Below are 23,842 nucleotides of genomic sequence, written 5' to 3' on the forward strand. Positions count from 1 at the left end.
TTTCCTTTCAGTACTGGAACCTCAATCCTCCCTTGAAGACGTCTCCCCAGCCCTTTTCCAGGTAAAGCTCCTTTTCCTACCAACAACTGCAAACCCATCTCTGTAGTTTTGGATAATTTAGGCACCAAAATTTTGCTTCCTTCAGGAACAAATGCTACATTTACAAACTCCAAAGATCAAAATAAACATTCTACTGACTCATCATTAGTCTCCACGTACGGCATATCATTGGATACAGCTGCTATTATATCCTCTTTGGCGTTTATTGTTACTAGCCGACCTTCTGTCACTAACTTCAACTTCTGATGTAATGATGACGGTACTGCCCTCACCGAATGTATCCATGGTCTTCCTAATAAACAATTGTAGGAAGGTTTAATATCCATCACAATAAAATCTACCTCATAAACTGTTGGGCCAATCAGTAGGGGTATCTTAATTCTTCCCATGACCTTTCTTTCTGTACCATCAAATGCCCTCACCATATTTTGGCATGTTTTCATGTGCGAACCGTCTATGGGAAGCCTGTTAAGTGTGAATAATGGCAACACGTTCAAAGTTGATCCATTGTCAATCAACACTCGTGGCAAAATATGCCCCTTGCATCGTGCAGTGATATGCAAAGCCTTAGTAGATCCCACGCCCCAGGAGGTATTTCATCATCATTGAAGAATATGAAATTATCAGCACTGATATTATTGACCAACCGATCTAACTTGCTGACAAAAATATCATTAGCCACATAGGTCTCATTTAGCATCCTCATCAACGCACTTCGGTGTACTTCTGAATTCAATAGCAAGGTTAGTACGGATATACGAGCCGGTTGTTTATGCAACTGTTCGACAACATTATGCTCGCTGTGCTTCAAGAAGTTAAGGAATTCCACGGCTTCTTCCTCCTTCACTGGCTCGTTGATAGATAACACAGGCTTAGCTATTTTCCCCTATTGTTCCACTATTATGGTCCTTCCTTTCACATGTTCTGGATCGGCACTCACATCCTGGTCCTTTGTAGTCTCCATTCCAGGGACAGTTGTATTGCACTCATAGTTTCACGGAACCTTCCTACTATCTTGGTAAGAAAAGGTTGCAGGTTTCTTTATTATAATCCTTGGCATTACTGGCGCTCTCGCTTCATCATTCTTTGGGCGCGAGATGATGACCACAGGCTGAGTTACTCTTGGAACCTTTGTGGGTTCGGATGTGCAAATACTCCCTTCTTTAATTTCTTCATAAAATTCCATTTCCTTGTTATCCATCAGGCCTTGAACCAAGGCTCTGAATTCTGTGCATTCTTGAATTTCATGTCCTTCCTCATTATGGAATTCACAGTAATTTTCCATCCTTTCAAAACTTCTCTCTAAATCCAAAACAAACAACCCTCTTTCTACCATCTTCTTCCAGATCCATCTCAAAGGAATCTTCACTTCTGCGATATCTTCTTTGATTTTCCTACCCATGTTACCTCCTATCATGTTCACTCCATTTTCATTGTGATTAGGTAACGGATTCTTTGTACCGGGCGAATCATCCACTTTAACGATACCCATGTTTATAAGTCTTTCTACTAGCTTATGTGTCTTTCTATCAGCTTCTTGAATGCCGTACAATGTTCTATAGAAATCTCACTATTCCCATGTGATAATCGCATTGTGCGTTTGCATCGTACCACTTGGGGTATGGAGGCTGCAGAGGTTTCAAGTGGTAAGGGGAAACCACGTGTGCATTGAATAGATTTTGATATAGTTCCCTATACGACATCAGAATCGGTGTAAATTGAAGTTTCTCCGTATTTTGCCTTGTGTCGGATCCTCGTTTTGATGATCCTTGTTGGTTAACAGCCACTTTTCCTGGTTGATTCACTGTAATCATCTTTGAATATGAACTTGTGTTGTTGACTTCATTTTCCTTCTTCTTCGAGGCCGACCTTCTGCTACTTTCTCCAGCATCTATCTTCCCACTTCTGATAGCATTTTCTATCATTTCGCCATTCATAACTATGTTAGAAAAGCTTTTAGTAGCACTTCCTAACATATGTGTAATAAATGGGGTCTTCAATGTATTAACGAAAAGCATCGTCATCTCTCTTTCTAGAAGAGATGGCTGAACCTAGACGGCAACCTCCTTCCATCTCTGTGCGTATTGCCTAAAACTTTCGACGGGTTTCTTTTCCATATTCTGTAGAGTGATCCTATCAGGTACCATGTCAGTCACATAGCTGTACTGCTTTATGAACGCCTATCCTAGATCTCTCCATGAATTAATCTGGGTACGGTTCAATCGATTGTACCACTTGGATGCTGCCCCTATGAGGCTATCCTGGAAGCAATGTATCAGGAGTTGGTCATTATTGACATAACCAGTCATTCGTCTGCAAAACATGGTAATATGAGCTTCGAGGCTACTAGTTCCATTGTACTTCTCAAACTCTGGCATTTTGAATTTGTAAGGGAGTACTAAATCCGGGACCAGGCTCAATTCTTTAGCATCCATCCCATAGTAGCTTTCTGCACATTCCATCGCTCTAAATTTCTCTTCCAACCATTTGTACTTTTCCTCTAGTTTTTTTTGGCAATTCATTATTCATTTTCTCCTTTCCAGCTGTCTCATCGAAGTTAGGAATAACAGGATTAACAAGGTGGCTCCGGGGTTAGAGCCTGATCCAGCCTGAAGATTCATTAGCGTTGCAGCGTCGCCCTAAAATTGCTGAGGATTAATGGTAACAAAGAACCTACGCGGGTATATCTCAACTTGCTGGGGGTAAAGCCTGGAGGATAGACAGGTCCTTCATTGACTCTTTCTTCAACATTGAGCACAGAGCCTTTTCCTTTATTAGTTCCCTTGTTCAACCATTGAGCTAACTGAGCCATCATACTCCCTTGAGACTCCATCATTTTGTCTATCATTTTTTGCTGCTCATTCATTTGCTGTTGAAGTTGCTCTTGCATTTCCTTTTGGAACTGTTCTAGCTTTTCCATCCTTTGATCCATGTCCCTAGTTTTTGATCGAGTACCGTAGCGGTGTTTAGTAGGCTGGTTGGTTTCCGGATTAACTGAGGAGTGATTTAAATTAATTAGAATCTTTTAATATTTTTAAATGCATACGAAGTAATGCAATGCATGAAAGGAATGCAAAAAAGGCGTCAATTTTGATTAAATTCCATTTAAGAAAACTTTACTAGAAAGAAATTTTTTTTTACATAAAGTGAATTACAAATAAAGCTTTGCCCTATTACTCAGCATTTTAATCTTCCTAAGTAACACAGCTAACTCTTACCCCCGATCTGATTCTAATTCATACTTCACACTCAGCATGTCTGCTTGTATTGCCAAAGTTTGTACGTGATCAGCTACTTCTCGGATCTGAACTACAGCTTCCTCCATAATATGATCTCTGCTCCTAACTTGGTTCTGAAAGTAGTGTAGCTGTTCCTTATTACGATTTTCATTTGCTTCCAAGTGCTTGATCCGGATTTCACAATTTCGTAGCGCCGTTTCTAGCTCTTCGATTCTTTTCTTCATTTCTTCAATCTTGTTCAAGCTTGCTTTCAACTCTATTACGGAATTTCAATTTTGATACTGACGAAGAGATCTTTCCAACACGATCACCCTATCCTTTAACTCACCCTTTTCCTTTTGGCTTTCTGACAAACTCTTTTCTAAAGCCTCGTTTCACCTCTACATCTCTTGGAATTTCTGTTCCCATCTATCGACTTTGTCCTTTTCTTCTCGAATTTCTGCTCGCCACTGTTCTGATGTTTTTCCCAGCCCGGCAGTTCTCATTAACAGACGTAACTTTTTATAATCCGTCTTTAGACTACCCAGCTCCTCCTCAGCCTTGTTTTTTTCTTTCATTAATTTCTCAGTTTCGAGCTTTTGAACGTCTATGTCCAATCTCAAGTTCGTCTTTTCTTCCTCCATTTGCTCTATCTTCTTTTCTAAATCCGCATTTCTTCTCTCAAAATCTTGTCTTATGATTTCCAACTCAGAAGGGATAACTCGCAAATGCTCCTCTATTGGCTGGCGACCTTCCTGACTTACCTTGGGTATATTGTCGTTGATTCTCCTACCCCACCATTCGTTATACGCAGGAGTTGTCATCGGACCCATAGCTAACCCCTTCATTCGGCGAGTCTGTTTCCATGCGCTAGACATCTCTTGAATCTTCTTTCTATAACCATCATCTTTGTACGAAAATTCACAATCAGCTATCCCTTGGATCGCAGGTATAAATTGTCTTGACCTATACTGTCTCAGCACCAATAACGGGGCATATCCAATAGCTCCCCAAATCTCAAGTAGTGGAACCCAATCGAAATTACCACACCTATACAGGATCTCATCTGGAAGCAACCAAGGAGCTCTCCACTCAACGTCCTCCTCCTGAAGATTTTGAAGAATCGCCATCCACTTCTCCTCCGAAATGTCATCCCTCTTCGGCGTAGCTACTATCTCCTTTAGTGGTGAATAATTTTCAGAGAAAACTCGATACGAAACCTTATCCACCTTCCAAAAGTGACTATGAAACCATGCGAGTAGAAGTTGTGCACATCCAATAAATCTACATTCACCCGTCTTTCGGCATGCACTCAATGACCTGAAAGTTTCTACCAAAATTGCCGGAATCAGTGTAACCTTTTTATCGAGCCGGTCGAATAAATCAGTGACTGCTTCATCCACATGCCCCAAGGCTTTAGGGAAGACAACCAAGCCGTATATACTTAAAGCAAAGACATCTAACCTCTTTCTTACGTCTGGGTGTGTTAGAATTGCATCTTTCAAGCTTCTCCAAGGAACGCACTTACTATCCCCCTTTTGCTTAATCCGTGCAGCAACCCACTGTTCACTCATCCCTATTATACTCATCAGCTTATTTGAAAAGGTTGGCATATTTACCACTCTCGAGTAAACCCTGTCTACTTGAAACTTTGAACATCGAAGTAAAGCCGCATATTCTTCTATCATAGGCACCAAATCAACCTTCCCAAATGTAAAGCAGCTGTAAGTAAGATTCCAAAACTGGGCGAGGGCTCGAAACAAACGCTTGTCTACCTTTACGTCAAGCAAACAAGGCAAATCCTTATAATTATCATAGAATAGCTGTCTAACCTCGTCATTCCACTGATCCCACATCTCCTTCAACTCTTGTAAATTGTTTTGAGTTACACTGATGCGCGTAAAGTCCCACAATTTCGATACATACCCATCAGCCAAACTATCACCCTTTTCTCGTTGCGTTGTTTCAGACCAAGTTCGAACAGCCGCATTGTCCTCCACTTTATCAAGAAACCCTTTTTCCATGGCAAGCTTTCTATCTAGCAACTGAATATGGACTGACGCCTTTTATGGTGGAATGAAATGCCATGTCATGCAATAAAAAAAACACAAAAGTCAGTATCAAATATAAGCATATAATCAAGGAAGAGTAAAACATCTATTAGGACATCTACTAGGGTTTAGTGTGGTTCTACCTAAGGCAAGCTCCTAAGGCTCATTATATGCGGTTTGGCTCTAAAGTAAAGATACCCGAACCAGCAGATTCCTCGATCTTCACCCATTATAGGCTCATATAGATCAAGTTCAGTTTAGGGGAATACATTTTCCCTATGACTATACGAAGATGAAAATCTCACGAAGGCGTAGGTACCGATGTATTCCGAAAGCGATCCACTATCCTATACGAAGGTGAAAACCTCACGAATGAATAGTTTCTCACTCCCACTTAGAAGGGTAAAATTATCCAACACATGTAATGTGCAATGCAAACAATATTTACACCAATTAAGTAAGAAAATAATGAATGCAAAAGGATATCATGAATTTTTTAAAAAAATATTTTCTCGACCATAAGACAAGAATTAATCAACTTTGTGGCTCGACTCTTTTTTTTAAAAAAGTCCCCAGTGGAGTCGCCAAGCTGTCGAAACCATTTTTTTATTTTTGGAAAAAAAAATTAGTTGTCGAAAAAAAACAAAAATTGGGAGTCGCCACCAATATTTTATTGAGGTGTGATTGGATCACCTAAAAAATAGCTTTGGTCTATGAGTTTTAGAAAAATGGGTTCGGGAGTCAGTTACGTACGAGGAAGGATTAGCACCCTCGTAACGCCCAAAAATTGGTACCAAATTGATTAATTAATATCTTATTGTCGAGAAAAAAAACAATACTATCCTTAGTTAAATTAAATTATTTATTAAGACTTTATCTTTTTGAAAAGAAAAGTATCACACCCAATACGTTAGGGCACAACATTTTATTCTTTTCAAGATGAGTCGGTCCAAAAAAAGCTTGTATAAAATTTAAGAAAATATCTAATTGTTTAAAATTTATGAAAAAATCGCAACCCAATACGTTAGGGCACAATTTCCTAAAATCCCAAACATTAAATATTTCCTTTATTTATTTTTTTAAAAAATCTTTGTCTCGAGAAATCAACGTGTCACATCCAATACGTTATGACACAACCTATTGAATTCCCGATGACAAGTTTTGTTTTGTTTGATTAAAGAGCAATCCTCGATTATTAGATTTTACGAAGAAAATCGGAACCCAATACGTTAGGGCTCAATTTTCTTGAAAATCCTACATACGAGTATTATCTCTATTTTGAAAAGTTCTATTTTTAAATTCGAGTGAAAAGATAACGTAATGTTAAATTATGTACAAATGCCATAATAATAAATACAACAATAATAAATACATCAATAACATAGAAATAATATAAACAACTAAATAAACGAAATGAAAAGACAATAATCCATGGCATGCAAAATATTAAATTTAAACATAATTAAATAACGAATGAAGAAAGCAAACAAAATAAATGAAGAGAAAATATATATATATAATATGCACATAGAAATTATGAAGATTAAAATATACATATGATTTACAAATAAATTTTTGAGTTATGGAACTTATATATATATGCAATACATAATACTTATGAAGATAAAGAAAAATAAATAAACATATATAGATTATAAAATAGGTGTTTAAAAATATATATATTCGAGCATTTTTTAAAAGAATAAATATCTATATGGATATAAATAAAACATTTGTTAAAAATATATACACATGTACATATAAAAAACATAAATTAAATAATAATTACATTATAGAAAATAGACATATATATAGGAAAATAAATGGATACATAAAAAATATATAAAAAAAATATTAAATAATAATTACAATATTAAAAATAAATATACATACATATAAAAATATTTGTTTTTTAAAAAAATATAAATAAATAAATGTGTACATGAAAACATCAAATATACATATATAAATAAAAAATAATTACAAAAAAGGATGAAATAATTACATTATGGAAGTTAATTAATTTTAAAAAAAAACTAAATTGAACCGAATATGAAAAATCTGGGGCAAATCCGCAAATAAATAAAACCCAAAGGATTAAATTGAAAACGTGAATTATATAGAGGGGCTGGAAGGGAAATGTTCCCTTCTCCTCTAAAACGGCGTCGTTCAGGTAGGGTTAAATTGAAATTGAAAATAAATAAAAGGGCGAATTAAAAATATAAAAAAACTTAATTATAAAATATTTAAAGGGCGAAGGGGCTAAAAGTGTAATTTGCCCCTCCGTATAAAACACGCGGATCCTAAGGTTGGGTCGGGTCGGAGTCGGGTCGGTCCCCCAAAATGACGCCATTTTGGCATCTGGGGAGGCCTAGTGAAACGGCGTTGTTTCACCAGGCTATTTAAGTAAAAAAAAAAACCTAAAAATTTCATTTTTCCCATTCCTTTAGAAAAAAAACAGAAATCCTAAAAAAACTCTCCCCTCTCTTAGTCGTCCAGCCTCCAGTCCGGTCATCGGCCACCGCGCCGGCCACCGATTTCTGGCGCTGGCACCGCCGTCTACAGTGGCCGGAGAAGGGAAAAAACACCTATTTGCTCTTTTAAACCCCTGTAAGTCCGAATCCGGGCTTAAAATCTTCAAAAAAGTAAGCAAAATGCCCCAAATACCCAAGAAACTCTTCGGTTTCCGATCGTCTATCCTCGGAGACGAGCCTCGGCTGCCTTAACGGCGTTTCAGAAATGAAGAAAGATAAGTTTTTTACCTTTTATTTTGTTTTATTCTATTTCTTTTAAAAAATAACAAAAACGAAAATAACAAAACGAAAAAAAATCAACCTTTTTGTTGATTGATCTTTGCTCTTTGGTATTCTGCTCTTTTTGCTGTAAAAGTATCTGTTTTTTATTGATTTCCCGAAAAATCTCATATTACAATGTATTCGTGGCTTTTTTATAGAATGAAACAATTAAAAGAAGAAACAAAATTTGTTTCTTTGTTTGATTTTCGAATCTATGATTGTGTTTCCTTTTTGTTTTTCCTTGATGCGTAGGTGAAGATCCACGGAGATTCAGAGGGCTGCGGCGCGAGAAGTTGCTGTTGCTAGGGTTTCAGAAACTGTTCTTGCTATTTGGGCTAAACTGTAATTGGGCTTTAGGTTTGGGTCATTTATTTTAGGCCTATTTCGTTGAAATTGGGTTTGGGCCACTATTTGTTTTATTAATTGGGCCATATCTGTAATGCGGGTCTTTTAGGCCCGGGCAAAATCTGGCATGTACATGTATAATTTGGCTCTCTTCAAAACTTTGACAAATTGTGGATTTGTATCTAATTTTTTGGATTCATTTTTCTAAATGACTTTAATATCGTGATCTACTCTTCCAAGACTTCACTTCAATACTTTCTTTTTTTTTTAAGACATGTAACAGGCAATAATTTCATTTACATCAAAATGCAATGATTCTAATTACAGACTTGAAAGGTCAACCTTTGATTCAAACACCCATAAATGATAGCTAAAAAATGATAAAAGGCGTATTTCTTTTATCTTCTTCTAAATTTATAATTTAATTTAACAATTAAAGTATTGTGTTATTATTTTGAATGATTAAAAATGATTCTTGGGGATTGAGTTGTGTTATGCCAATTGGGGAATGATTCTTAGGAACTACTGTGGTAACTTGGAAACACATACATATTCCGGTTCTTTCATAACAACCAACACATTATAAGAAAAAAATATACCATTCATAACAACCAATACATTATAGGAAAAAAAAATACACCATTCAAAATCTTGACCACTACACTCCCCAACATTCTCTAAATTCCTTAAAATCCGTTCATTCATAGGCATAGCGAAAAATTTTACCCATGTATGAGTTGGCACAACTGATCGCCTAACAGTCTTAGGAAAATGCAATCCCACACCACATGGATCTCCGATTCATAAGCGTTGCTACATCTTGAACAGTGGCTTTCATTCGCCATATGCCTCCTTGCACACTTTCCATTAGTCAAAAGCCTATCTTTCCACATGAACACCCTAACCCTTTAAAGCACCTTGATCAACCAGATCAACTTGCAAACATTACAGTTCACAATTGATCCATATTGATGAATACCTCCGTATGTCTCCGCCGATGAAAAGCTACTTTGTGTCGCCCATCTCCATGAAAGGAGGTAGAATAACAGCTATCTGTAAAACAAAGTGACCCATTAGAAACGAACCCAATCCCAATTACCATTCCCATCCACTACATCACAAACACGTAAAGTGTCATCTAGTCTATCTGATCATCTAAAGAAAGTTCGGAGAGGACATACTGGAAAAATCCAATTGTCATTCCAAAAATTTGTAAGGCACCCATCCCCTATAGCCCAATAGAAATTATTAATCACATCTATCCATATCCCTGCTAACGATCTCCATAAAACTGAGCAATTGCTTCTTACAATACTATTAGGAAGGATCCCACAAACACTATACTTGTTTCTCACAATTTGTACCCATAAAGCATCATTCCTAATCAGCAATTGAAAGCCTAACTTTATCAAAAAAAATCTTATTCTAAGTAGCTAGACTTCGCACACCAAGACCGCCAACATTCAACCCAACTTAACAATGCTGGTTTCCTTCAAATGTGGATCCCCAAATAAAATTGTGAGCTAGTTTTTCAATGACCCCATATATAGAGATAGAAATACGTACCGTAGCCATGAAATAATTAGGTATCCATAGGAGGATAGATTTTTTTAACGTTGCTCACTAGTTAACGACAACTTCTTCGCTTCCTAACCATTCAGTCTATTGCAGACTATATTAACCACGAAATCAAAGGTACTAACTCCAACTCTCTTATGAATAAGTGACATCCCAATATATATTCTAAGATCCTCGACCCAAACAAAACCCACCTTCCTATAGATATCTGCAACTGTTCCATTCAGTACATTAGGTGAGAAGAAAATCTGAGATTTATTTCTATTCACCTTTTGTCCTGAATAATAACAAAACGTGTCCAGGATCTCAGTTATATTTTCAGCTTGTTCCGGCATAGCCTTACAAAATAACATTAGATTGTTCGCAAAAAATAAATGCGACAATGCTGGGCCTCAACAACGATTTCCACCTCCATTGACTCACCGCTTCATCTATTAGGTGACCCAATCTCTTCATGCACAACACAAACAAATATGACGATAGAGGATTTCACTGTCGAATACCCTGGGATGATCTAATGGCATCAGTGGCCGCACCATTCCAGAGTACTTGAAGTGAAGATGATGAGACACAGTTTAAGATAACAGTGACTAACATAGCTGATAAACCTACTTTAGAAATTATGTCCCTTAAAAAAATCTCATCTGATACGATCATACGCTTTCTTAAGGTCAATTTTCAACACAATCCCATAGTGTTAATTGCTTCCTGAGCTATGACAATGTTGTCCGCAATATTCCTACCCATTACAAAACTCGTCTAGTTCTATTTAATAAGCTTTACTATCAATAGATGTAGCTTATTAACAATTGTCTTCGTGATTACTTTATATAAAACCGTACATAGATTGATTGGTTTAAATTGCGTAATCATTTCCGGCCTTTAAATCTTCGGTAGTAAAAAAAAAAGGTTTTATTAATTCTAAGATCCAACAGACACCCCTCCATTACCCACCTCATCAGTGTACAAACCGAAAGCCCAACAGTATTCACTGTGCTTGATAAAACTTGGCATGAAACCTGTCCACCCCTAGTGCTTTAAGCAAAGCCATTCCGATAACTGTACTCCGAACCTTCTCTACTAAAACTGCGAGTTGAAGAATTTCATTCTCAAGTAGTAACAATTCGAGAAATTTCCCCTTACATAGAAGATTCCCATTGGCTGAAAAATCTAATGAATAGAGTCTTAAAAAAACCACCACATGTTGTTCTAATACATCAGAATCAAAGCATCACTCATTAACTTCAATTTTAATACCCTCAATCTTGTTTTTTCTATGTCTAGCAAGCGTATGGCTGTGGGAATACTTTGTGTTTCTATCTCTATTCAATAGCCAATTTGATCGGGACTTTTGAAACCATAAAAGTTCCTCATGCTTTAGCACCTTCTCAATTTCTTTCCTCAACTCCAACTCACAATTACGTAGTCTAGGAGAAATCCTCCCTTCTAAGATCCTTTGCACCCTTATAAGTTCAACGATCAAATTATGTTTACAAGTAAAGACATTACCGTACACCCTTTTATTTCATTCCTGGACCTTCTCTTAAAACTGTTCAATATTATCCACTATTGACTCACCAGAATCCAGTTGCTATCAACCAATTCCTTAAACTCACCATGTAGCATCCAACTATCAAGACAATGAAATGGCCTCTAACCCTTCTTAATCATAGGTCTTAGAGAAACTAGAATCGTCTGATGGTCTGACTTTAAACAATAAAGATTGCGCACCACACATTTCGGAGCAAAAGTATCCCAATTAGAGTTAGTAATTGCTTGAGACAGACCTCCTTTACTCCATGTAAATTGGGAACCATTACAACTGAAATCGCGAAGGCCATTATTAGACAAATATTTTTGGAAATACGCACATCAATTCTGTGTTATAGCTACACTACCAGTACATTCCGAAACATCCAAAATCAAATTAAAATCCCCTGTGATAAGCCAAGGTTCATCAACCGAGCATGCCAAAGAACCTAAGTATTCAAAAAGTAAACACCTCGTCACCACTTAGGGACTAGCATACACTATCGAACAAAGAAAACTAGACGAGTTTTTACCACTTTGGATCTGCGTATGAAGGATTTGCGAATGTAAATTCAAAATATCAATAATAATCGTATCATTCCAAAGAACCCAAATACCCCTTGCAAATACATTAACTTCTAACGAATTTGGAAAACCAAGTCTGCCAATAATTTCATCAGCACGCGACCCATTAATCTAGGTTTCAAACAAGCACAAAATATTAGGATTAAACTCATTCCTATATTCAGCAACAATTTTGCGGAATTGGGGGTGACCCGTTCCCTGAACGTTCCAAAACATCAGGCTCAAATCCATAAAACAAACGGGAAAAGAGAAAACAATGAAAATCAGCAGATAAAAAAATCCACAACAACATCAGCAACTTACCCCCACACCCTGATTAGACTCCACATCCTTAAGCCCCACTATCGTCAGTGACAAATTTTCTAGAGCAAATTGATTCTACGACCGTTCGATACCTTTCACAATCCTTTCCATAGCCATTGTCAAATCCACCATGACCTGGTCAATTTTCACTACTCCATCGTCATGTGTTTTTTTTTTTTGGTAACCCCTTTTGATGTACTACATTTTTCTTGTTCAAAACTCCCATCCTTGGTTCCCCCAACGATGACCACATTATTCTCTTTTCGTAAACGTTTTTCAGTTTACTGAAGCTCCTTCCCCAGTGCTCTAAACGCCTTATGCCTTGATCGATCAAGAACTGGCTGAACATTTACTACTTGAAACTGAAAATTATTCATTCTTTCAATATTACCCAACCGACCCATTAAAGACCCATCATCAAATCCACTAACACTTTCCTTACTAGCCAGACTAACACCACTATTATTGGGCTTTAAAATTTTTTGGCCTGTTTTATGCCTATTACCCACTAATGTTCCTTTCTCCTTAGGCCTAACAACATTTTGCCTGCTGCTGCTTTTATCTCCAGCCACCCTTAAATCTTTCTTCTCCGTGAATCAAGCTGAAATCCTATCCCAATTAACAATTTCATCAGATTTCTCCTCAATCCTGGTGTGACGAATGGAACCTGTCTGAATGTTATCTGTCTTCAGCATCGAAAAGCGAGACCCACCAACACAGTTAACACCACCATCGGTTTTTACGCCCGAAAAACTTCTCCATTTCCCTTTCTGCTGACGATCCACTAACATTCATAAGCCAAATGGCTCTTCCTCAACCCGGTTTTGTATGTCTGGTTTCACCCCCTCCGACTCATTTTGACCACCAGCTACCTTAGCCCAGCTACTTGACGCCTCAAACAAAAGTTTGAACCGTGCCTATACAAACCACATGTAAAACAAATGTTTGGTAAGGACTCATATTCTACCTTGTGCAATCTATCATTAATCCTGAACTTAGAGACCAGAGGCTTATTTAGATCCATACACACAGCCATCCGGGCAAATCTTCCTCTCGCTACTGCATTGGTATGCGCATCGATTTTAACCACGGGACTAATAACTTGGCCAATGGCTTGAAGCAAAATTTCTGAGTAGTATCCCTACAAAAACCTAGGTAATCTAATTCATACCACTTGTTTCTCCAAAATACCATTAGCTGTAGAGAAGTCTGATGACCACAGCCTCACCGTTAGATAATGCCCAAAAATCACCCACGGACCACCCATCAACACCTTATCAAAATCATTCTTATCCTAAAATCTAACAAGGAAAAATCATTCTCTAGATCCATGAGTTGAAATCTACTCCCAAGGCTCCATAACACCGATATTTTGTTTAGTAATGCATTAAATCCCACTTTCTTCCCTATGACTTTAACAATAACTGTGATAGCCATTTTTCGCTCAATAGACTAATGCACACGATTAGAAAATGTGATCGATGGAACGCCATCAACCACCTCTGTAGCCACATCTCCATTCTGTAACTCAAATATCTCCTTCATATTAGTACATGTGTTTTGATCTGAATGTGCACCCAATAATTGTCTTGTGCGAATCCTTTGGCACATTTGTTTCCCGCACCACCTGCCCATTTCTATCCACAGTCGGGCCATTCAGATCTGGGGGTACATCTGTGCGATGTTTTACCTTCTTCGTTGCCATTATTCGAGCCTGCAGAATTCTTCCCCACCGTAGTATCCACCGTAGACAGAGTCTTAACCATTTTTTCCATTCTTTATAGATTTTTTGAACTATTTAATCAATGTTATTACTCAATCACAATGTTAGGAATCTCATTTAAAATCAATATCTCCTAATCATTCAATAAATAAATAAATAATCAATCTTACATAAACATATCAATCTACCACAAGAAAAGCTACAATCCTAATTTTCTAGAGATTAATCAATAAAACTTGAGAAGAAAAGAAGAATTGTTATTAAATTAGAGAGGCTCACTTGAAAGAAATGTACTCAGTGCCGGAAGAAAATAAAAGGATTAGAGATTTTTGGGTTTTAGTGGCTGAAGAGAGATTCATTTATTTTTATATAAAATAATTAATTTTCAAAAATTTGAGTAAGCCCTTTTTAATTTTTTTGTGAAACATATTTTTAAGAGACCATTTTCAAATATTTTGTGGGATCAATGCATCAATTATATAATTTAATGAAAACTATAAATAATATTATTTCATATTTTTTGTAAATATTTCTCTTTGCATAGTTTGGAGTATTAGACGTTTAAAGTGATTTGTGATTTTTGTTAGGCATAATGATATATTTATGCCTCCAACTTTATAAAATAATTATATTAGTTTTTTTTATTTAATTTTTCGCCTCTTTTAACCTTTAAACTTGTATTTTTTTAATCAAATCGCCGCAAAATAGATAGAAAAGTTAATAAACATTAACTTTATTGACATTGACATACACATGGACAATTACGAGGATGCCAGATAAACAATTAATTAATTGTTTTAAAATCTTGGTTTTGAGGTTTTTAAAGCTTTTATAAAAACTATCATTCACACACTCTTTTTTTCGGTTTTATTTTGTTTTTAGTTTTTAATTTTAAAATATTTTTGACAATTTTAAATTATGTCACGTAAGATATGATGTCCCATTTAACAATTAAATTAATGATTTCAATAATAAAATGATCTTATTGATTCAACATCGATTGTCTGAAAATGTAATTAGAATGTTTTAAAGTTTAAAAATTATTTTAAAATGAGAGTCATAATTTAAAAATATTTAGACAAATAACTCTTTTTAAGTAATTAATCAATAGATTTTATCAATTTCGTTCAAAATATTCTTTCCTTCAAATCTTTATTTAGTCAAACAGATCCCTAACAGTCATAATTCCAAGTCAATTAGATATTAAATTTATGATGCCCATGGAATCGAAAATCGGTCTGCCATTTAGCAAGAAAAAAGAAAAAGGAAAGAAAGCCGGTCTGCCATTTTTCAACATTACACTATATGTGGTTCTTTGTTCATATTTAATCAACATTCATACATTTGTAAGGTCCAAAATTCATACTGTGACCTTATAATATAGAATCAATAATTATCAAGGCATGTGCATGATTCACATTTTCTTGTATATTTATAACAATAAGAAACAAAGCTATAACATGTTCTTCCAATTAAAAACCATTCATTACTATAATTATATGCACCATTGGAAAGAAAAAAAAAAAAAAAACTCTGCAATGCTTAATGACTTTTTTGCGTGACTGTCGGGCTTAAAATAAAATCATGTCCCACATAAGGAAAAAAGAAAAGAAAAGTAATCCATCAATTAAACTGACGAACCATGTCCATGTGCAGCCTGGTTCATATTTTTTTAATCTTCATTAAATTTTATCATATGATCATAGTTAATGTTCCTTGTATTGACTTCACTTTCATCAACAAAAACTAAAGGGCCGATGGATTCATATACCTTATATATATTAACTAGTTTTCTTTACATTAATTAAAATATATTAATTTAAATTTTATTTTAATATTTTTATCAATAATATTAGGAAATTTTAAAAAAAAAGATATTCATTTTTATTTAAATTATTAAAACTATTTAGTGATAATATTTGGCAAAATAAAAAATAATAGAAATCATACAAATTTAAAAATGGTGTAGAGATATATATGGAAAAAAAAATATAACCTTCTCAATCCGGCCTAGACATTAAGCCGAATTCGGAAGATTACATTAGCCACTAAAATGACCTAATAAGCTATCGGAGTTTATCAAACATTTGTTTATCTTAAAAAAAAACTTAGCCTATTTTCAGAAAAACTCATGAGTTAACAAAATCTGATTAAATGTAATATTTTTCTTGCAACGGTGATCACCTTTTGAAAAATTAGTTAATTTCTAACTTATTTATTACTCAAAATTTAATTATAACTTAGCAGCGTAAAAGTGATCTTCAAACTAGCCTTAATTGAGTTAATTCAGAATTATTTTATGCATAACCAAATCTAATTCCATGATCAATATCCTAAATTCAAATTAAAAATCATGCATGCTAAATAAAATGAAAGCATAAGTCCCATGCCATAGTCTAATTAAAGCAATACAATTCCGAAATAACAAGAACTGAAGAAATAAACCTAGTAATACTTTTATATAAATGAAACTATTCTGACCTAGTGAGTTATCTATAAAGGTAGAAAACAAGGGAGAGTAAGCTTTAAGAAGCTCAGTGTGAGTTTAATCACAAGAAAATCAATGTAAACAACAGACAAAACATATAGAATCACGGTTCATAGCATAACTCACAACAACAATTCCAAAATATCAGTATTTCAGATCAACTCATCTACATATATATCATCTCAGAATTCACAATTTTGTATGTGCATGCTTATGACTGTAAAGCAATTTCAGTTTAACATAAAAGATCCTACCCCACCGCTACACACCATAACAAGAGTTCCCCAAAACTCTTCCATCCCTACACACCGCGTTGCGGATGAACCACTAGAGTTGCAGGTTAATACGTTGCTAGAAGGTTGTGAATGCAAAACATATTTGCAAATAAGAGCTGCCAGAATATTTGTGGATGAACCACCATAGTTGCAGATTATTAAACTTCTAGAGCTTCCTCTTTTCAAAGCGCCCCACTCCATGCAATGTATTATGACCTGTTTATAATAGATTAAGATGATAAGCAACAAATATGCTTATAACGGGTCAATATGGAAATAAGATATATGTTTTTTTTTTACAAATCAATACAGTAACAAAGACATACTTATCATAGGTTTGGTTTAACGGTATCATAAAGCATGTTGAACATACAATTAGAAATACAGATGAGACAGGCATATAATATTATCATGCATGTACAATAATAATTTATCAGAAATACAAATACAAAGACATATGTTATTCACATGTCATGCATATATAATAATTCAGTTACTCAGATCATGTATTCCAATAGTCATACTATCAAGGGTTCAGTTGAAAGAAATATAACTCTAAGACAATTTGGGGACTATTCATAGACTAAACTGAATAAATCATGGATTTTGGGCAAAATCGTAAAGTAAGGGTCACATAGTGGTGTGGCCCGGCCATGTGAAAGGCTATAGGCCATGTGGAAGGGTTATACAACCGTGTGGCCAGGTCGTGTAATAGACTGTGGTCATGTCTAATACAATTCGAGGATTATTTAGGGACTAAACTAAATAAATCATGGATTTTTGGGCAAAATCATAAAGTAGGGGTCACATAGTGGTGTGGCCAAAGCCATGTGAGAAGCTGTAGGCTGTGTGGAAGGGTTACACAGCCGTGTGGCCAAGCCATATAATAGACTGTGGTCGTGTGACAATTGCAAAATTAGCTTACAAGAGATACTCAGTCGTGTAATAAGCCGTGTGAGATTCGAACTAGCCTAGGGTTTCAAAGGTACATGGTCATGTGGGGGTCGTGTGATGCACCCGTGTGGTACATACACCCGTATGAGAGACCGTGTGGCCGTATTCCTAGACACAGTTTGCCTCGATTTGCTTAGGAAAAAACACACACCTTTTGTTGGGAGCTCGATCAATGTTCCTTATGGTCAAATCTGATTTGATGCACCTAAAACAGGTCCTTCAAATGACATTTATACAAGAGTCAACACTTTATTTCAAGATTTATCAAGATCATCGAAAGTTACGTCAAGAATCATAAAAGATTGATTAGATTGAATGAAAGATTATATTTGTATAGAAGTACTATGAAGATTCGAGATCTAATCTTTGAAACGAGATGTACTTACCATTTCTTGGCAAAGATTGAGATTTTATTGACGAAAATTCTAAAATCGATGGAAAGAACGATCGAATGGAGGATGTTTAAGTTCAAGAAAGCAAAATACTCGGCAATAAAAATGTGTAAAATTTGATGTAAAAGAGAGGAAAGAAAAGAAAATGAAGAAGAAAAGGGAGGAGAAGGCAAAATTCTAAAGGGATTTGAAAAAAGGCAAAATTCAAGTGTTATTAGGAAAGATTGATTAAATAGTATAGGATTTGAAACCCTAGGGCGGCAAGGGTAAATTTCACAAAGTTTTGGGCTGAAAAAAAATAGATTTGGGGATGAAGTGGCTTGATCTTGGGTAAACAAGGGAGGAGACTATTGTTTTAATCATTAGGCCTAAGCCTATTTATAATTATTAAGTTTTTTTATCCTTAATAAGAAATAGTATTTATTTTGGTGTGATTTTTATCCAAGGTTGCTGAAAATAATATGAAAAGAAAATAGGAGTAAAGCTTAAACTTAGAATCTCTAGAAAGACACTAACTACTTAACGTCTAAGCCTATTGAATTTCTTCGTTAATTATTTCAATTAACCCCTAAATTTTAAAGCGTGACATAAAAAGATAATATAAATGTTAGTAATATTATGAAAAGCACACCTTCAAAAATGTTAATAAATTAGAATATAGAAAAATAGAATAGATTGAAATAGTTTTAATAAACAATAGATTTAAAATGAAACTTGTTCTAACTTTTATTTAAACACCACATTTTAAAACCGTTAATATAATTAAATATTTATTTCCTAATATCTAGTTTTTATATCTGAGTGATGCATAGATTTAATTGTTTATATAAACATTTCAAAATATAACATGCAACAATTAACATTTGAAAAAAAAATTAATATATTTCTTACTGATATAATATGGCTTTCCACTCAATATTTCATAATAAAAAATCCAAGTTGTAATATAAAATGAAATAAAATAAAAATTGAGACAAAGTAAAAGATTAACAGTATTAATTGTAGAAACTTAGAATCAATATGTTGAAGAAAAGAAATAACTAAGATGTTAAAGAACCAGAATTTCACTTTTAGCTAATTTAATACTTTTAAATTTCTATAAACATTATTGCAGTTGTTTAATTTTTAAATTAGTATAATTAATTTAAATATTTAAATACTTTCTTTAAATAGTTATTACCTTATATAACAATAATGAAATGTGCTTAATTTTAAAATTAGTATAATTAATTTATATATTATACATAATTTTTTTAAAATTTTAGAGAGAACGTTATTAATACTTTATATTTAAGGAAATTTTTAACCATTTTTTTATATTTAAAAAATTACAAAATTCTGTTATTTAATATTAACTACTTTAATTTGTTCTTTAATGTTTCTTAACAACATAAAAATATGTTAATATAGCATATAAAGTGTATGTATATATTTAAAATTTTAAAAATTATATATTGTAATTTTTTTTATACAATACAGAAATAAATAAATAATAGATTTTTGTTTGCAATATAATAATATTTAGTTAACAATAAATAATGTTTATTATAATTTATATGTTTATATTCTTAAAAAAGTTTAAATCAATAAAAATTTTACTCTAGTGGTCTTGCCTTTCCCTTTGTAAAGTGTAAGGTTTTTCGGTCAAAGTGCACGTTTGTCTTACGTTTGTCAACATTTTTTTTTTGTCTTTGTTAGTTTCTCAATTTTGTTTTGGTGATGGAGCAGGAAGTCCAAAATATTTCCCTAGAGGAAAATTAGAAAGCAAAATTGATGGCTGTTTTCATAACTGATTCAAATAAATTAATTATTTATGAACATAACTTAGGTGCAAATTTTTGTACGAAAATGGTCTGTCTTTTTATAGTGCATATTGGTGTCGGCCATCTCACCACTAGTGTCATCGGGCTAGAATTTTAGTCTCGCAATCCATGTGGCCTTAGGCAATTTCTTCGCTCCAAAAAGGCCTAAGTCAACCTAACTCCTAACAATTGAGGATTCAAACATAATTCCTCCAAGGCACCAACGAAAAGCGAAGCAGAAGCAACACTAAAGTTGAAAGAACTTGAAAGATGAACAAAGCCATAGAAAAGCTAGAACACAAGAGAGAATGTTTGAGTGAACTTTCAAGAATTCTATTACTCAATAAATGATTTAGAAAGAGGGGGAGAGGCCTCTATTTATAGTTGAGCCTCCTCAAAATCAACAATACAAATCAAAGAACATCAATGGTTAAGATTAAAAGCTATTTACAAATCAAATCCCTAAGATTACAGAATCATATCTTCTAAGCTTACATATCATATCTAAGATTGCATATCTTCGAAGATCATATTCTATATTTGTCATGCTTTGTAGATAGGCCTTCAATCTCTTCAAGCAAAGGGTCAGTCCAGTTGGGCCAAATGACCTCCCTTGAACATTATGAATCACACAAATGTGCCATGGTTGCAGGCTACTATGCGCAACCCATGACATTCTCCCTCACCAGTGCTAGAGACACCTTTGTAGTGTCCTCCGCCTGAAACTGGTCTATCTTGCCTTAGAGCTGCCATAAGGCCTCGGTAGGTTCCCAACTTGCTTCACTGTCGGGAAGTCCCTTCTATCAAATTAAGTATTCATGTCATGACTGATAGTACTTTCATCTGATCACACGATATGCCCGGATGCTTTCAACCTCACGGTTGTAGGAGACCTTTTCCCCCATTGGCACTCGTTCAAACTTGCCTCGATTTGGATCATCTTGATCCTCACAGAAAAACTCATGGAATGGCTTAAGCATACTCACATGAAACACAATGTGGCCTTTGAGGTTTGCCAGTAACTCAAGCTTGTAGGCCACCTTGCCAACTCTCTTCGAAACTCAAAAGGGTCCCTCATACCGTCGTACAAGCCCCTTGTGCAAGCCATTATGTTGTAAAATCAAGTGTAGTTTAACAAGGAATCACCAACCTAAAATTACACATTCCTTCAATTCTGATTCGCCCATTTCTTGTTGTGCTTACTCGTATTTGGTAGACAAGATCTGGCTAAGTCATTTTTCTCTTGCCAATCTCTCGCAAATCGATAAGCTTCTAGATTTTGTCCTATATAACGAGTTACAACAACATTGGGTGTGAGTCATTGGGTGCGAGTGGCTGCTAACCTATCACTATCTCGGATGGGCTTTAATTTGTGGCCCAACTTTGCTACAAGTTATATAAAAATTAGGCCACATCTAACAACTTTGGCCAGTCTCTTTGTGTGGCATTCACATAGTGCTGAAGATACATCTCCAACAACATATTCACTCATTTGGTTTGCCTATTGGTTTAGAGATGCATGTTAGTGAAAAAGTTCAAGTCTGAGCCCATCAACTTAAACAACTCCGTCTAGAATCAGCTTGTGAATGACTTGTCTCGATCACTAATGATAAACTATGGCACTCCTTAATATTTCACCACATGTCTAAGGAACAAACAAGCTGCTTCCTCAGCAGGGCACTCTTTGGTTGCTGGAATAAAGGTTCCATACTTTGAAAACTTGTCCACCACAACAAAAATGCTTGCAAACCCATTACACTTAGGCAAACAAACAATAAAATGTATTGATACACTCTTCCATGGTTCTGGAATGGGCAATAGTTGTAGCAATCCGACCAAAGTCTTTAGTTTTACTTTATCTTGTTGGCACACAAGACAAGTTCTCACATGGGTCTTCATACCACCCCCTATGTGATGCCAATAGTAACGATCCTTCAAAAGGACCAAAGTGCTGTGCATTCCTAGATGGCCAACCCACCTCGAGTCATGACACTCCTTCATGAGTATATTGAGGCACATAAAGGCAATGCCCATGAGTGTATAACAACTCTCCCTTAAGCCAAAATCTCCTCGTTTTCCCCACTTTTGGAAGCTCAGTCAAGTTTTTGGTTGTGGGATCATGAGACAATCCCTCTCGAATGTGCTCTAGTAGAGCTATCAGGTTGGCTGATTGTCACAAACTCCATCTTTCGGCTAAGTGCATCAACCATAATGTTGGCACTCCTCAGCTTATACTCCATCGTAAAATCAAATGCTACTAGGAAAACCTACTAATGAGTTGTTTTAGAGACAAATTTTTATGGGTTAGAAAATAACTACTTACAACATTATCGGTAAAGAATACGAAATTGGAACCCAATAAATAATGCCTCCATGTACGGAAGTAAAGTACCACAGTGATCATCTCCTCTTCTTGGACTGTATCTCTCCTTTCTATCTCATTAAGCTTTTGACTCTCGAAAGTATTAGTATGGTCCGTATCATCTCCTCTTCTTGGACCGTATCATCTCCTCTTTTGACTCTCCTTCCTATCTTGCATTAGTACTTCTCAATTGCATAATTTGATGCATCAGTGCGTACCTCGTACAACTTCGAATAATCCGACAAAGTAAGTACGGGCTCTCTCGTCATCACTTGCTTCACTTGGTTAAAAACCTTCTCACATTGAGGACCCCAATCTCATACCTTACCCTTTTCCAACAAGTTCGTCAAGGGTGCGATGATTTTGGAGTAGCCTTTGATGAAACATCAGCAATAGTTTTCCAACCTAAGGAAAGATCTCAATTCTGTCACCTTGGTTGGTGGTTCCCAATCAACAATGGACTGAATTTTTCTTTCATCCATTCGGATCTTGCCATTTCCCATAGCGTGGCCTAAAAATGGCACCTCACGTTAGGTGAATGAACACTTCTCTTCCTTGAAATATAACTCACTTTCCCACCAGGTTCGGAACACCTTCCTCAAATATTCCACATGCTCCCCAAACAACTTACTATACACCATAACATCGTCAAGATAAACAACCATAAAATGAACTAGAAAGGGTTGGAGTACCTTATTCATAAGAGTGTAAAATGTGGCTGGAACATTCGTTAGCTCGAAAGGCATCATAAGGAACTTATACAAACCATATTATGTTACGCAAACTATCTTTGGCTTGTCCCTTTCGGCTATTTGAACTTGATGGCACCTCGATCTCAAATCTAACTTGGTAAACCATCTCACACTACCAAGCTGATTAAACAAATCAACAATAAGGGGGATTGGGTACCTGTTCTCACAGTGATTTTGTTTAAGGCTCAGTAATCGATGGACATCCTCAACAACCCATCGTGTTTTTTTTGAAACAACTCTTGCGCATCTAACGAAGGTTTAGATGGTCTAATAAATCCCGCATCTAAAATCTCGTTCAATTATTTTCGCAACTCTTCTAATTATAATGGAGACATACAATATAGGGCCCTCGTTGGCAGCTCCATATTGGACCCTAACTCAATCCTATGATCCACCTCCCTCTTTAGTAGTAATTTCTTGAGCAACTCAGCAGACATCACATCCCAAAAAGACTACAATAACTGGCCCACTTTTTTCAAAATCTCATCAAAGAACTTAAAGACTTCCTGAGCCTTTAATTTGGCTAAATAAGAGGCTTCCTATTTACAGACTCTTTTGGCAAATTGGATCGCTGACAGTGTTTTTCTTTCCATACCTCCTTTCCTTTTCATTTGCACCATACATTGATG

General features: G+C 35.4%; 1 long non-coding RNA gene across 1 annotated transcript; it reads right to left on the reverse strand.

Annotated features, from left to right (window-relative positions):
• Window positions 1–9,052: 9,052 nt before the first annotated feature.
• Window positions 9,053–14,453, reverse strand: LOC107910100 (uncharacterized). Its single transcript, XR_001687469.2, has 2 exons — window positions 12,466–14,453; window positions 9,053–9,522 (listed from the first exon to the last, which is right to left on the reverse strand). It is a non-coding gene; the product is annotated as an uncharacterized lncRNA (long non-coding RNA).
• Between the last annotated feature and the right edge of the window lie 9,389 nt (window positions 14,454–23,842).

The sequence above is a fragment of the Gossypium hirsutum genome, chromosome D02 (genome assembly GCF_007990345.1).
Source record: "Gossypium hirsutum isolate 1008001.06 chromosome D02, Gossypium_hirsutum_v2.1, whole genome shotgun sequence".
Lineage (NCBI taxonomy): Eukaryota > Viridiplantae > Streptophyta > Magnoliopsida > Malvales > Malvaceae > Gossypium > Gossypium hirsutum.